This window comes from Myotis brandtii, unplaced genomic scaffold (genome assembly GCF_000412655.1).
Source record: "Myotis brandtii unplaced genomic scaffold, ASM41265v1 scaffold566, whole genome shotgun sequence".
NCBI lineage: Eukaryota > Metazoa > Chordata > Mammalia > Chiroptera > Vespertilionidae > Myotis > Myotis brandtii.
Genome location: NW_005370110.1, coordinates 719,504 through 731,397, shown reverse-complemented (window position 1 = coordinate 731,397; position 11,894 = coordinate 719,504). Strand labels below are relative to the sequence as shown.

The following is an 11,894-nucleotide window of genomic DNA, read 5'->3' as shown; positions in this document are numbered from 1 at the left end:
GCCAAGCCCCGATGGTTAGAGAAACCCCATCAACCCACAAATACCAGTCCCAGGGCCAGATCCTGCCTCCCCGCCCCACCCTCCTGCCTCCTCCTCCCTTACTCTTTCTTGCAGCGTTTTTCATTTCCCCCTGATGGAGCTCCTGGGCAGGGTGCCCGGGGCCTGGGGGCCTGGGTGTTCTCTGGCCTGGCTTGTCCTCTGCCTTCTCCTTATTCAGATGGCCTCGCGGAGCCTGACAGAAACCTGCCTCCTCCTGAGAGGTGTGGCGGGGCCTCTGGTTTATGGTAACGAAACCTCGCCTTTATAGAGCGTCGCTCCTCTGGGAGCCTGGAGCGTGGCTCTGCAGGTGCAGCCGAGGGAGGACCCGGACTGTATAACGGAGCCTGGGAGGCGGTCAGCGCTGCCTTAGTCACACGGCCAGGGGCAGAGCCAGGACTTGAGTCTCAGAGTTGGGACAGCCCTGGGATTAGTCACGAGCTTCCTTGACTGTCAGCGAGGGACTTGGCTCACTTCCTCGATGCCCGCGGGTGAGGACCATGCCGGCCTGGCCGGCTCGGGCGTGGGTGGATTCCCAGGTACCCTGGGGCCCTGGGGTCCCTGAAGGTCAGCGAGTGTGAGGAGGTGGGAGGCGGTCACCTTGTGAGTCCAGCGTGGTCATGAATATGGAACAGGCACCTTGTATGAATGCTGAGTTAACTGTGTCCCCGTCAGCCTTGTGCCCCACAAGGGCGGGCTCTGGGCAGGCTCCCCTGGCTCCCTGGGTTGGCCACTTGGTCAGAGGTGGAGCCGCCCTTCCGGCCTCAGCCCTCAGCCCTCAGGAGGCAGGTGGGTTAGCCACTGGTCTCGCCCAGGAGCAGCTGCCAGGAGGTAGGACAGGCACCAGCTGGGCCATGAGGTGTCAGCCAGCTGGTGCCCGGACACCCCTCTGGGGCCTGGAAGGGTGGGGAACCCTCTGGGGGGAAATTGTGTTGGGAAGGGGGCGGGCTGCGGAGCGGGGTGGGCAGGCTGTCAGGTTCTGTGTTCCTGGGGCCTCTGACTCTCCGGCTCCATCTAGTTATCCTCACGCCTTACTGTTGCTTCTTTTCCCCTTGCTCTCCTCTCCTCTCCTCTCCTCTCCTCTTCTCTTTCCTTTCCTCAGTTATATCCTCAGCTCTGGAAGTGCCAGGGCTGTCCCCACTATTCCCTCCCTCCCAGGGCTCCCCCAGACACCCCGTATCCTCTCTCTTTCCCCCTGAAGTCTCCATCCCTTTCCCCCTCCGTGTGCTCTCCTCTCCCATGAGCTCCGTGATCAGCAGCACCAGGAAGTGCTGTGGGGAGGACCAGCCTGGGAGGTGCCAGCTGTTTGCCCAAGGTGGGGCTGGCGACAGCTTGGGCTCCCGGGGCCGGGCTGGGCTGGGCTGGGCTGGGCTGGAGCGCGGCCTTAGGTGTTTGGCTCTTCTATGGCCTGTCCTTCCCACAACTGCTTCCTTCTCTCATCCCCGTTCCCACTCGGGCGCCAGTGGCGGCAGCAAGGCAGCAGGCACTTGTCTGGCCTCTGCAGGCGCTGCCTTGCGGAGACACCATTTCCCTTCACGATCACGCAGTGAGAGGCTCGGTTCAATGAGGGGCTGGAAAGACTTGGTTCTCAGCTCTGAGCCAGGATGGTCTGGGGAGGAGGGTGTGGCATTTCACCTCGGAGGGCTAAGTGTGTCTCCACTACTGACCTGTGGTGGGGCCGGGGGAGGGTTGCTTTCTCTAATGTTGCACTGGCCCTGCCTCTGTCTGAGGCCTCAGGGGGGTGTAGCTGTGGAAAGTGAGGGTTACTTGTTGCAGGGGAGCTGCTGGGAAGGGGAGCAGCCTGGGGGGCCTCTCCCATCATGTCTCCAGCGTGGGAGCCGCGGGGGAGCTTACTGCGGGGTGCTTATGGCACCACAGTGATGATGGGGGGGGGGGTCTGATCGCTATTTTAAAACTTTTTATCATAGAGCATTACAAACACACATAAAGTAGACAGAACAATATGACAGTCCCCATGTGTCTAAGCTTCAATAGTTTTGAAGTCATTTCATGGCCAATCTTGTTTTAGGTTTACTCCCAGTCCTTTCTACCTTCTGATCATTAGGAAGTGAATCCTGGGCAGCGTATCATTTCATCCCTAGAGAGAGGGACTTAAAAAAGCCATTATCACACCTAAACAAAATTAGTAATTTCTTACTATAATCAAACAGTTAATTTTCATATTTCTCTGATTATTATGTTTCCCCCTAGTTTTCTTTTAAATTTGCATCCAAATAAATCTCTATATGGTGACTGGTTGTTATAGTTCTTAAGTCACTCTTTAAAAAAATAGTTTTTTATTGATTTCAGAGAGAAGAAGGGAGAGGGAGAGATAGAGATAGATATTTAAAAAATAAATATGTATGTTTTAAAAATCAATGATTTAAAAAATATATATAGTTTTATTGATTTCAGAGAGGAGGGGAGAGGAAGAGAGAGAAAGAAACATCAATGATGAGAGAGAATCATTACTCCTGCATGCCCCCTACTTGGGATCGAGCCTGCAATCTGGGAATGTGCCCTGACTGGGAATCGAACCATGACCTCTTGATTCACGGGTTGTCGCTCACCCATCTATATTCTTTCTCTCCTTTTTTTCTATCTTACAATGTTTTGCTGGAAAAACTGGCTCATTTGTCCTGTAGAGTGTTTAACCTTCTGGATCTGGCTGATTGCATCCTCATTATATCATTCAACATGTTCCACTGGCCCTGCATGTGTGGCTAGATGGAAGGCTTAATCACATTCAGGTTCCTTTAATTTATTTATTTGGGGGTTGTGGTGTCAGCATCTATCGGGAGACACGCAGTGTCTGGCTGTCTCTCCTTTTGTGACCTGGGCAGCCTTGGTGATCATTGCCTAGATCCATTAACTCATTACAGGCTAATTGCCTACTAATGACTTTCTCTAATTAGATGTTACTTCTTTCATCCCATAGTAAGTGATCTCTTACTTTGGAGAAAGGCCTCCTTCTCTGGGAGGTGCTGCTGAGGAGGCTGAGACCACATGGCAATGGGGTGGCGCGCTCCCACCGTCCTGGCCGCTGTGTGGGTTAGTAAGGCATGCACCCCATAAATGCCAGGTTGGGGGCCCTGGATCAAGTCCTTTGAATCTGCATTTAGTCAAATTTCAAGGCTTTGTGTTGATGGAGGGAGTCGGAGCCTGAGACACTGCAGATAATTTTTCCATGTAGCTCTGAAATACAGTTCAGCAATATTTAATCAGATTAGTGCTCGGACACAGATCTTCCCTGACTGTACCCTGTACTCACCCCTGGCTCCTACTACTATCAACTACCTAATAGTAACTTCCTATTTGTACGCTAGTCTGTAGTTTGCAGAGCACGTGTGCGCGTGCACGAGAGGTGGAGAGGGGAGCTTGAGTGTGGTTTCTGACCCACCGCTTCGGAGTTGCCTGGCCTTGAGCAAGTTAACTCGCTTCCCTCTGCACGTGTCTCTATGGACCCTATTGGGTTCTTATGAATATTAACTTAGATCATGTAAACAGTCCCTGGCACATAGTAGGTGCTCATTAAATGATAGCTATTCTGCTCGACACAGTATCTATCTTTGAGAATCCTCACACGCTACATAAGGACAGGGTAGTGGCAGATGATTGAAATTTGACCGTATGTCTTAGATGTAGAATTGTACGCTCCTTGTTCCAGAATCCATCATGAAGGAGGTCCAAGCAGCACTTAATAGCAGTCTCCTCCCTTCTCACCCCAGCCAGGGTCATCTCCAAGTGGCCAGGGCTCCAGCCCAGAGTCTAAGAACTATGAGGTTGTGTCCGGAGAAGTCAGGGAACTTGCCCTCTGAAACACAGAGAGTCAGATGTGCCTACAGTGAGAAAGGAAACCTGGCCACCTGGTTCTCTGATGCCTGCTTTGTCCTGTCCTTAGGAATGGGAGCAGAGGGGAGGGACGGGGAGGACGTGGGGTTTGGCTTGGACTTGCTCTTGTATTTTTCCCTTTTGGAGGCCTGGCCTGTCTCTTGCCCTTGAGAAGGCCCCCTGAGGCCTCGGGTCTAGAGAGCCAGGTGATCAAGCCGCCTCCCCGGCAGCCTATGGTCCCTTGGGGCCTGGCACAGCTGCTGCCCATCTTCCCATGCAGCTCAGAGACGGAAATCTGCAGTTAGACAATTAGACACAGCAACCTGCCTGGGCAGAGGACATGCCAATCAGCCACAGGGCTCTGGCCCACTTAGGCCGAGACTCCAGCCCGGGGAGGGCTCCTGGGAAGGGGCCTGGAGAGAGAGGGAGAGACTGGTAGGCACCAAGCTCGTTTGCTCTGTATTAGCTCCTTATCACTGGCTGTTTCCTGTAACTCCTCCTGTGCTGGGCAATACAGACCAGACAGCATTTGCAGGCCTTCAGAGAGATACGGGAAGGAATGGAGCTGGGGATAAACAGGAAGCGAGGTCTCAGTCCCAGGTGGGGAGAAGTCGGAGGGCTGGCAGACAAAAGCAGGGGCACTGCTTTCTTGGCCATCAGAAAAAGGATACTCAGGGGGAGGAGAGGGGGGGGGAAGATGCTGGTACATAAGGAACAACATGAAATGCTGTATTTCTGTTTCACTGGGCTCCTGCCTGTCACATCCTTGAGCTACTTCTTTTCCTGGGAGCTCAGCCTTGTGAGCTGAGCATGTGAGCTGAGAGTGGCAGAGTTTCCATCCCCGCAGAGGAGGCAGGAGGAGGGGAGAGACTGGGGGGAGGCAGAAACCCAAGTAGCTCCTTTGCCCTTAATTTCATCCGACAGAGGCTGCTGTGCAAAGTGGGCTTCTGCCTGGCCTGTTCCCAGCCCAAGTGCAGGGCCCTGGGGTTTGAGCAGGGAACCAGGTTCAAGGGCGCATGGCTCTGATCCATTGGAATCATAGCCAGAGTGGGGATGATGGAGACAGGAGATGCTGAGTGGGTCGGGTCGAACTGCCCTGAATCCCAGTGCCTAGCTCTGTGCTGGCACTCAGACGGCTCTCATGAAGTGTGACCCGGATGAATGAATGAACCGGTCAAGGAGAAGGTAAAGAAATTTGACTACACATCTCCTTAGACCCTTTTCCATTTCTAGCTTGAACCTTAGGGGTGGGCCATAGGGCTCCGGCTGTAAAAACTGCATGTTAGAAACAGGGTCTAAGTTGAGGTAATGCTTGATTATCTCTTCCTCGGAGCTCTGCTTTGTGAGTTCGCTGGGGTTTTGGCTTCTCCTCTTTCCTTTTATCTCCCGACTCTGCACGTGCTCACTTGTGTGGGTGCATGGGGACAGAGTGGAGCAGCCAGACATGGACTCCCTAGGGTGAGCGTGGGGAAGGATCTGTAGATTTCAGCTCTCTGCACCCTGTCCCCACTCCCCTCGGGTTCCGAGTGAGTCTCTGTCACCTCCGTTTCTTTCTTGTGCGTTGCGCATAGTGGGCACTGGTCACACATTGGTTGAATGAAGAAATGACTGTAAGTTGGCCAAGGCAGAAGGGAGGAGCTTTCTCCACCCTTATTACTTCTCAGTGGCTTGGCCCTGGCCCTATTCCTGGCCCTGGCCCTAGATTAGGACAGACTGCCTTTGAGGGGAGGAGGAGCCCAGTATCCACTCCTGTCCTCTGGTCTTCATGAACTCGGGGCCCAGTTTGAGCCTGGGCTTGGTTTCAGCTGGCAGGAGGGGCATGGAACTGGAGCTGCCCTGGGCCGCAGAGAAAGTCGGCTGCAGCAGGACCGGACACGTCGATGCCCAGCCTGCCCCACAATGCAGCCTGGGGGTCGGGGGGTGGGGAGGATGAGGTGGAGTCGAGCCAGGGAGCTCAGGTCACTGAGCTGGACAGTTCGGGAGGGGCTGGGCAGGGTGAGGAGCAGGGCACTGCCCCTTGCTCTGTCCAGCCTGTAAGTTAACAGCAGCTCAGCTGTGCTTGGCATCAGGGGCCTGGAGAATGGCTGTTCTTGCTTCTCCCCCTGCCCATCCTTCACCCTGTACTTGCCCCGGCCACTGAGATCTTTGCAGAACGAAGTGACCGCTGGGACAGCCGGGACACCAGTCCTGCTTTGTGGCTTCCCCCTGGGCTTGCTCACAGGCGACTCCAAGAAAGTCCTTTCTCAGGCTCAGGGTCCCAAGAAACCTGTTAGTTTCTAAGAGTATTTTGTCCTCCGGCCGGGAAGGTAAACTTACCCAGATCTCCTGGGGGAACGGAGGCCCGGCGAGGCTGGGATGTGCCCACAGTAACGTGTGCCCAGGGTCGAGACACCTGAGCGCCAGTCTGTCTGGGCATGAAGATTTCACGTGGTGCCCATGGGTCCTTTGGCACCGGAGGCCTATTTCACGTGTGAGCCCTTGGGTAGGGTGACCAATTTGTCCTGGTTGGCCTGGGACTTTCTCCATTTTAAGTACCCAAAGTCCTGCATTCTGAGACGCCCTCAGTGCTGGGCAAACTGGGGTAGTTGGCCCCCCTGCCACGCTGGTTGTTCTCTCTGCCCATCTCCCTCCAGCTCAGTTTGCCTTTGTCTGTGTTGCTCAAATCTCGGGGAAACTTTCCTCCTGCCATTCAGCTTCCGTGGGCTGACCCCAGAGATCTGCACCCTGAGGCCACATACCCCAGGTGCAGGAGGCATGCCGTCCCTATCTCCCAGGCGCTCTCAGATAAGCAAACAGCCTGTCCCCTCTGCCTGCGGTTGGGCTGCTGAAGCGTAGCCTGGAGGCGGCTCCTGCCTGTCTGCAGCCGGGAGCTCCCACCAGGTCTTGCATTTCTGTCTCCTCTTCTCTAAAGAACTCCAAGCATGGGGCCCGGTCTCCCTCACCCTAACGCAATCCCTATCTCAAGGGGTAAGACGCATACAGGCGCTGGGATCCCCTTGTAATAAACGGGAAGTTGAAGTCTGTGGAAGGGTCCGAAGCTACTGGCCCAGAGTCACAGAGAAGCACTGAGATCAGAACCCACTTGGAACTCAGCACTATGAGGCACACAGGCTTTAGCTCTGGTGTTTCCGGGACGGCCTCTCCTGCTCCCAGTGCCCTCTTCTGAATCCCAGCCCGCCCACGAAGATTTCGTTAGAGAAACCTGACGTCAGAGCCCCAGCCCTGTCTTGTCGGTGCTGAGACGTTCCTAAGTGTCATCCTCCTTTCTGACAGGGACCAAAAAGTCACCAGAGCTGGAGTTGCCTAGCCCAGTGGTCGGCAAACTGCGGCTCTTGAGCCACATGCGGCTCTTTGGCCCCTTGAGTGTGGCTCTTCCACAAAATACCGACTTCTGCGCATGGGCCATGAAGTTTCAATAGCACTGTATGTGCGCGCCCGCAGGTGGTATTTTGTGGAAGAGCCACACTCAAGGGGCCAAAGAGCCGCATGTGACTTGCAAGCCGAAGTTTGCCGACCACTGGCCTAGCCCCATCTTCCCATCCCATCCCATCCCATCCCATCCCATAAAAGGGTTATTCTCCAAGGACCCGTGTATCCTACATATAAATCTTTTCCCAGTGACACACACAACTCTGCCCTCATTAGCCCTGTCCTCTCCTCCAGGCGTGGTTGAGATGCTAGAAAATGTCTCCTAATCCTTTACTTGTACCAGGCCTGTTGGCAATCAAGTCAGAGAGAATACCTGGCGGGCGTGGCTCAGTGGTTGAGCATCGACCTATGAAGCAGGAGGTCATGGTTTGATTCCCGGTCAGGGCACATGCCCGGGTTGTGGGCTCCATCCCAGTGTGGGGGATGCAGGGGGCAGCCAGTCAATGATTCTCTCTCATCATTGATGTTTCTATCTCTCTCTCCCTCTCTGAGATCAATAATATACACACACACACACACACACACACACACACACATATCTCAGAGAGAAGAGCCACTCTTTGGGGGGCAGGCCCCTGGGAGCGGCAGGACTCTGGGGTGTGGACAGTGCAGAGGACTCATGAAGTCCTTGTGCAGCTGAACACACTCCTCTCTCCCCCCCACTCCAAATCCCCAGGCTGGGTTTTTATTTCACCTCATTACCACCGTGACTCATGCAGGCTCATGCGGAACCGTGGGGCCCAGGGCAGAAGGGTGACTGCGGGCCTCACTCAGCACTCACCAGAACACTCACTCAGCGCGCTGGTAATGAGGACGGCGTGGTACCTGGATGGCCGGAGCATCTGGCCTGGACTTGGCTAACGCGGCCAAGAGCACAGCTCTGGGGTCAGTCTCCGGGTGCCACCTTGGGTGCTGGACCTCATTTTGTCTCATCCGTAACAGGGAGATGAAAACAGCCACCTTGAACGTGGTGGAGACGTTGTGAAGGTCAAGTGAGTTCCATTTGGAATATGCCTGACACAGAGTGTGTGCTCAAACCGTGTCTCATCCGTAACAGGGAGATGAAAACAGCCACCTTGGACGTTGTGAGGACGTTGTGAAGTGAGTTGCGGTTGGAATATGCCTGACACAGAGTGTGTGCTCAAACCGCTGTTATTATTCGCTAGCGCATGCCCTCTGCCATGTGCCTCTCTAGTAAGGTGTTCATTCATTTGGCAAATATGTACTGAGTGCCCATTTCGTGCCAGGAGTACAGGACAAACGTGTGTAAACTTCCCGGTTGCACAGCATTTTCTAACACCCTCTGTTTTTGCTTCAGTCTCCCTCTTCCTTGACGTCCACTGGCACTGACAGGGGTTGGGAAGTGGATAATCATCTGTTCCCATCTAGCTCTCTAAGGTCCCGGTCTGTGGGGTGCAAAGTCCACTCACCTTGAGAGCCGGGGGACCTGGCTGGTAACCTGCTGGAGTCACTTCATCTTTCTGGGCCTCAGTCGTTCCATCTTTCAAATGGAATCATAGCCCCTTCCATTCTACCTAGTAGGGGGTCGTGCAGCTGCAATGCGATGATGGATGTGCAAGCACCTTGCTCAGGTAAAAGTCCTTTGTAAATGTCAGAGGCTGGGATGGAACAAAGAGGGGACAGTCCCCAGAGCCCCCCATCTGAGTGCAGAGGCGGGCCCCCCAGGAAAGGGCCTGAAGGTCATTAACAGGAGCGCAGCCTCTGGAGGGCACTGAATGTCCAGGGCCTAGTCCAGCTTGGCACACAGCAGACACAGTAAACGCCTGGCATATGGTTGTAGATCCTTAGGACATGGTTGTCAAATGAACGAATGTAACAAATGGCTCCAGCCAGTGTAAATGCAGGGAGGATCTGACGTTCCGAGGAAATGCAAAACAAAGGCAAGATCAGGGTGGGCAGGTCTATGAGGGCTGGCTTCCGGGAAGAGATCGTTTAGGATGGAAGAAGGAATAGAACTTGCATTAGCGAAACAACACTCATGGGATAAGAAGGGCATCTACAAAACCCCAAGGCCAGTCCGCTGGAGTTGGGAGCGGGGGTTCACAGGAGCAGAGAGTGAGGGGAGTCAGGCGTGTTGGGGAAGAACCCTTGAAGCCCAGACGGAGAGGCCGCATGGGCAGGAGTCACAACTGGGTCTTGAGAGGAATATGCTTGGCAGAGAAATGCAGGAGCAGTGAGAGGCGTGCGATTATGGGTGGTGGGGGACTAGGTCACGCGGTGCCCATTATCTGCTGTCTCCCCATAAGGGCAGAATCCCAGTGGTTAATAGGGCCGGGTAATAGGGACATTGGTTGAGGCTTCAGGGGTCTGGGACCACCTGTCAGGCAGCCACTGAGGACACTCTAAAGGTGGCAACAGCTGCTGGCAGCTCTTGGATGAGCTGTGCCATTGGCTTCCCTGGGCAGGGTGGGGAGCCAGCCTGGAACTGCGGTTGCAACGGGAAAGAAAAGGAACAGACCATTTCCAGAAGGCTGCCCGGGCCGCTAGAATGAAAGTCATACTGTTTAGAGCCTGGAGACTAAGAGATCATTATTTCCTCCTTTTGTAAAAGAAGTCTAGGCACACAGGCCTCATCTGTTAGTGCATTTAAATTGGGCAGCATGAGACTAAGGGCAGGAGGTGGTCAGACCTGAGGGCTTATCTAAGCTCGGCCACCTGCTGTGTGACTTCAGGCAAGTTTCCCAACCTCTCTGGACACCACTCTTCTCATCTATGGAGGCTTTTGTCAGAGAGTTCATTTAAAGACGAAGAAAAACAGTGTGTCCGACGTACGGACAAGAGTGCCTACATAGCACATAGGAACGTACGCAGCAAGGTCATGGTTATGTTTTCAGTTCCTTCTTCCCAATGTCCTTTAAGCTCCCGTGAAAGGGGAGGAGGCAAGGCCTGTGATGCAGAGCCCCCGGGCAGCTCCTGGCGCCTGATTTTCCTGACTCTGCAGCAGCTGGGCCCTCTGTGCCCATCTAAGCACTAAGGGCACCAAACCACGAGACTGCCTTTCTCCCCTTTGCATCCTGGCACCTAACCGTGCCTGGCACAGAGCAGACTTTTACTAAATATTTGTTGAGTGAAAGAGGAATTTGACATGGTCATTTAAAGTTCACTGTCTAGCAGGGGAGACAGACTTGTAGACAAAGAATGAAGAAAAATAAGATTTGATGGGCAGCTGCCTTGGACAAAGAGGAAAAACGCCTCTATGTAGGCACTCTTGTCAGTGCCTCAGACGTGCTGTTTTCCTTCGTCTTTAAATGAACGCTCTGACAAAAGCCTTCACGGATGAGAAGAGTGGTGTCCAGAGAGGTTGGGAAACTGGCCTGAGGTCACACAGCAGGTGGCCGAGCTTAGGTAGGACCTCAGGTCTGGGAGGAGGTCAGGAGCAGCTGTGGGAGCAGGTCTGCCCTGAGCCTTAAAGGATGGGGGAGGGGTGGGAGGGATGCAGCCCCGCAGAAGGAACCGTGTGCCCGGAGGTTGAGATGCACCAGGCATGGGAACTGGAAATGCATCACATGACCAGGGGCTGGAGCACAGGGAACCCACCCGTCAGGGCTTTCAGGGGAGGAGGCTGGAAAGCAGGCTGGCAGCCTCACCCAGGAGAATGGACTTAACCCTTTAAGGCAGTGGTTCTCAACCTTCTGGCCCTTTAAATACAGTTCCTCATGTTGTGACCCAACCATAAAATTATTTTCGTTGCTACTTCATCACTGTAATGTTGCTACTGTTATGAATCATAATGTAAATATCTGATATGCAGGATGGTCTTAGGCGACCCCTGTGAAAGGGCCCTTCGACCCCCAAAGGGGTCGCGACCCACAGGTTGAGAACCGTTGCTCTAAGGGTTTCAGCAGGCATGGGACACAGTTGACTGCCGCTCCTCTTTGCCCCCCTCCTTAAGGCCCTGTGGGTCGAGCTTCCTGCGGATCAGAGAGGCCGTGGCCTGCCTGAGGGCACACAGCACGTTAGCTGTAGGGTCAGAATGAGAGCCCGGGGCCCTGGCTTTGACTGAGTGGTGCTTTATGTGGTGGACAGTCCTGTCCATCTGTCCATGTTGCTTGACTCTACTGTCCTGTGGGTGCTCTCAGGGGTCATCTGGGCAGCTGTGGCCTCTGGCTAACACTCTCCCACACTCTGCCTTGCAATAGCTGCCTTGTCCCTTCTGAGAGCCCAGGTGACTGAGCCCAAGCCCCTCCCCCTGATCCCCCCCCCCCCCAGTTCTTTGCCACAGAGGAGAAGCCACAAGGATCTCCTGGAATTGCTTCCTGCTTCACTTCCAGGTGCCTGACTGCCTGGCATGGGCCAGATTTGGCTCGAGAATTTGTTTTTCAAAAGAGATGGGGCAGGGTGTGCAGTGTGCTGGCGTTATTCTGGATTTTTAAGAGAAGGCCAAGACCCTCTCCGCTTCCCATCCCACCCCCCTATTCCAGGGACCCAGTTCCAAGAGACTGCCCAGGGCCAGCACACCTGCGGATAGTAGGTCTTCACAAGCATGGGCGGGACGAGTGACTGTGATCATGGCCCATGTGGGGAAGGGGTGGGGACCTAGTACTTTCCAGAATGGAGGAGAAGAGGTGGGGGCCTCC

General features: G+C 54.4%; 1 protein-coding gene across 14 annotated transcripts in view; it reads left to right on the top strand.

Annotated features, from left to right (window-relative positions):
* Positions 1 to 11,894, top strand: part of PLEKHA6 (pleckstrin homology domain containing, family A member 6) — a 147,017-nt gene that overhangs the window by 41,948 nt on the left and 93,175 nt on the right. The window contains exon 1 of one of the 14 annotated variants that reach the window (XM_014549699.1): positions 775 to 867. The exons of the other annotated variants lie outside the window; for them this stretch is intronic. The gene's annotated coding sequence lies outside the window, so the exon portion shown is untranslated. Of the gene's footprint in view, positions 1 to 774; positions 868 to 11,894 lie in introns of those variants that run through there. 14 annotated transcript variants of the gene reach the window in all.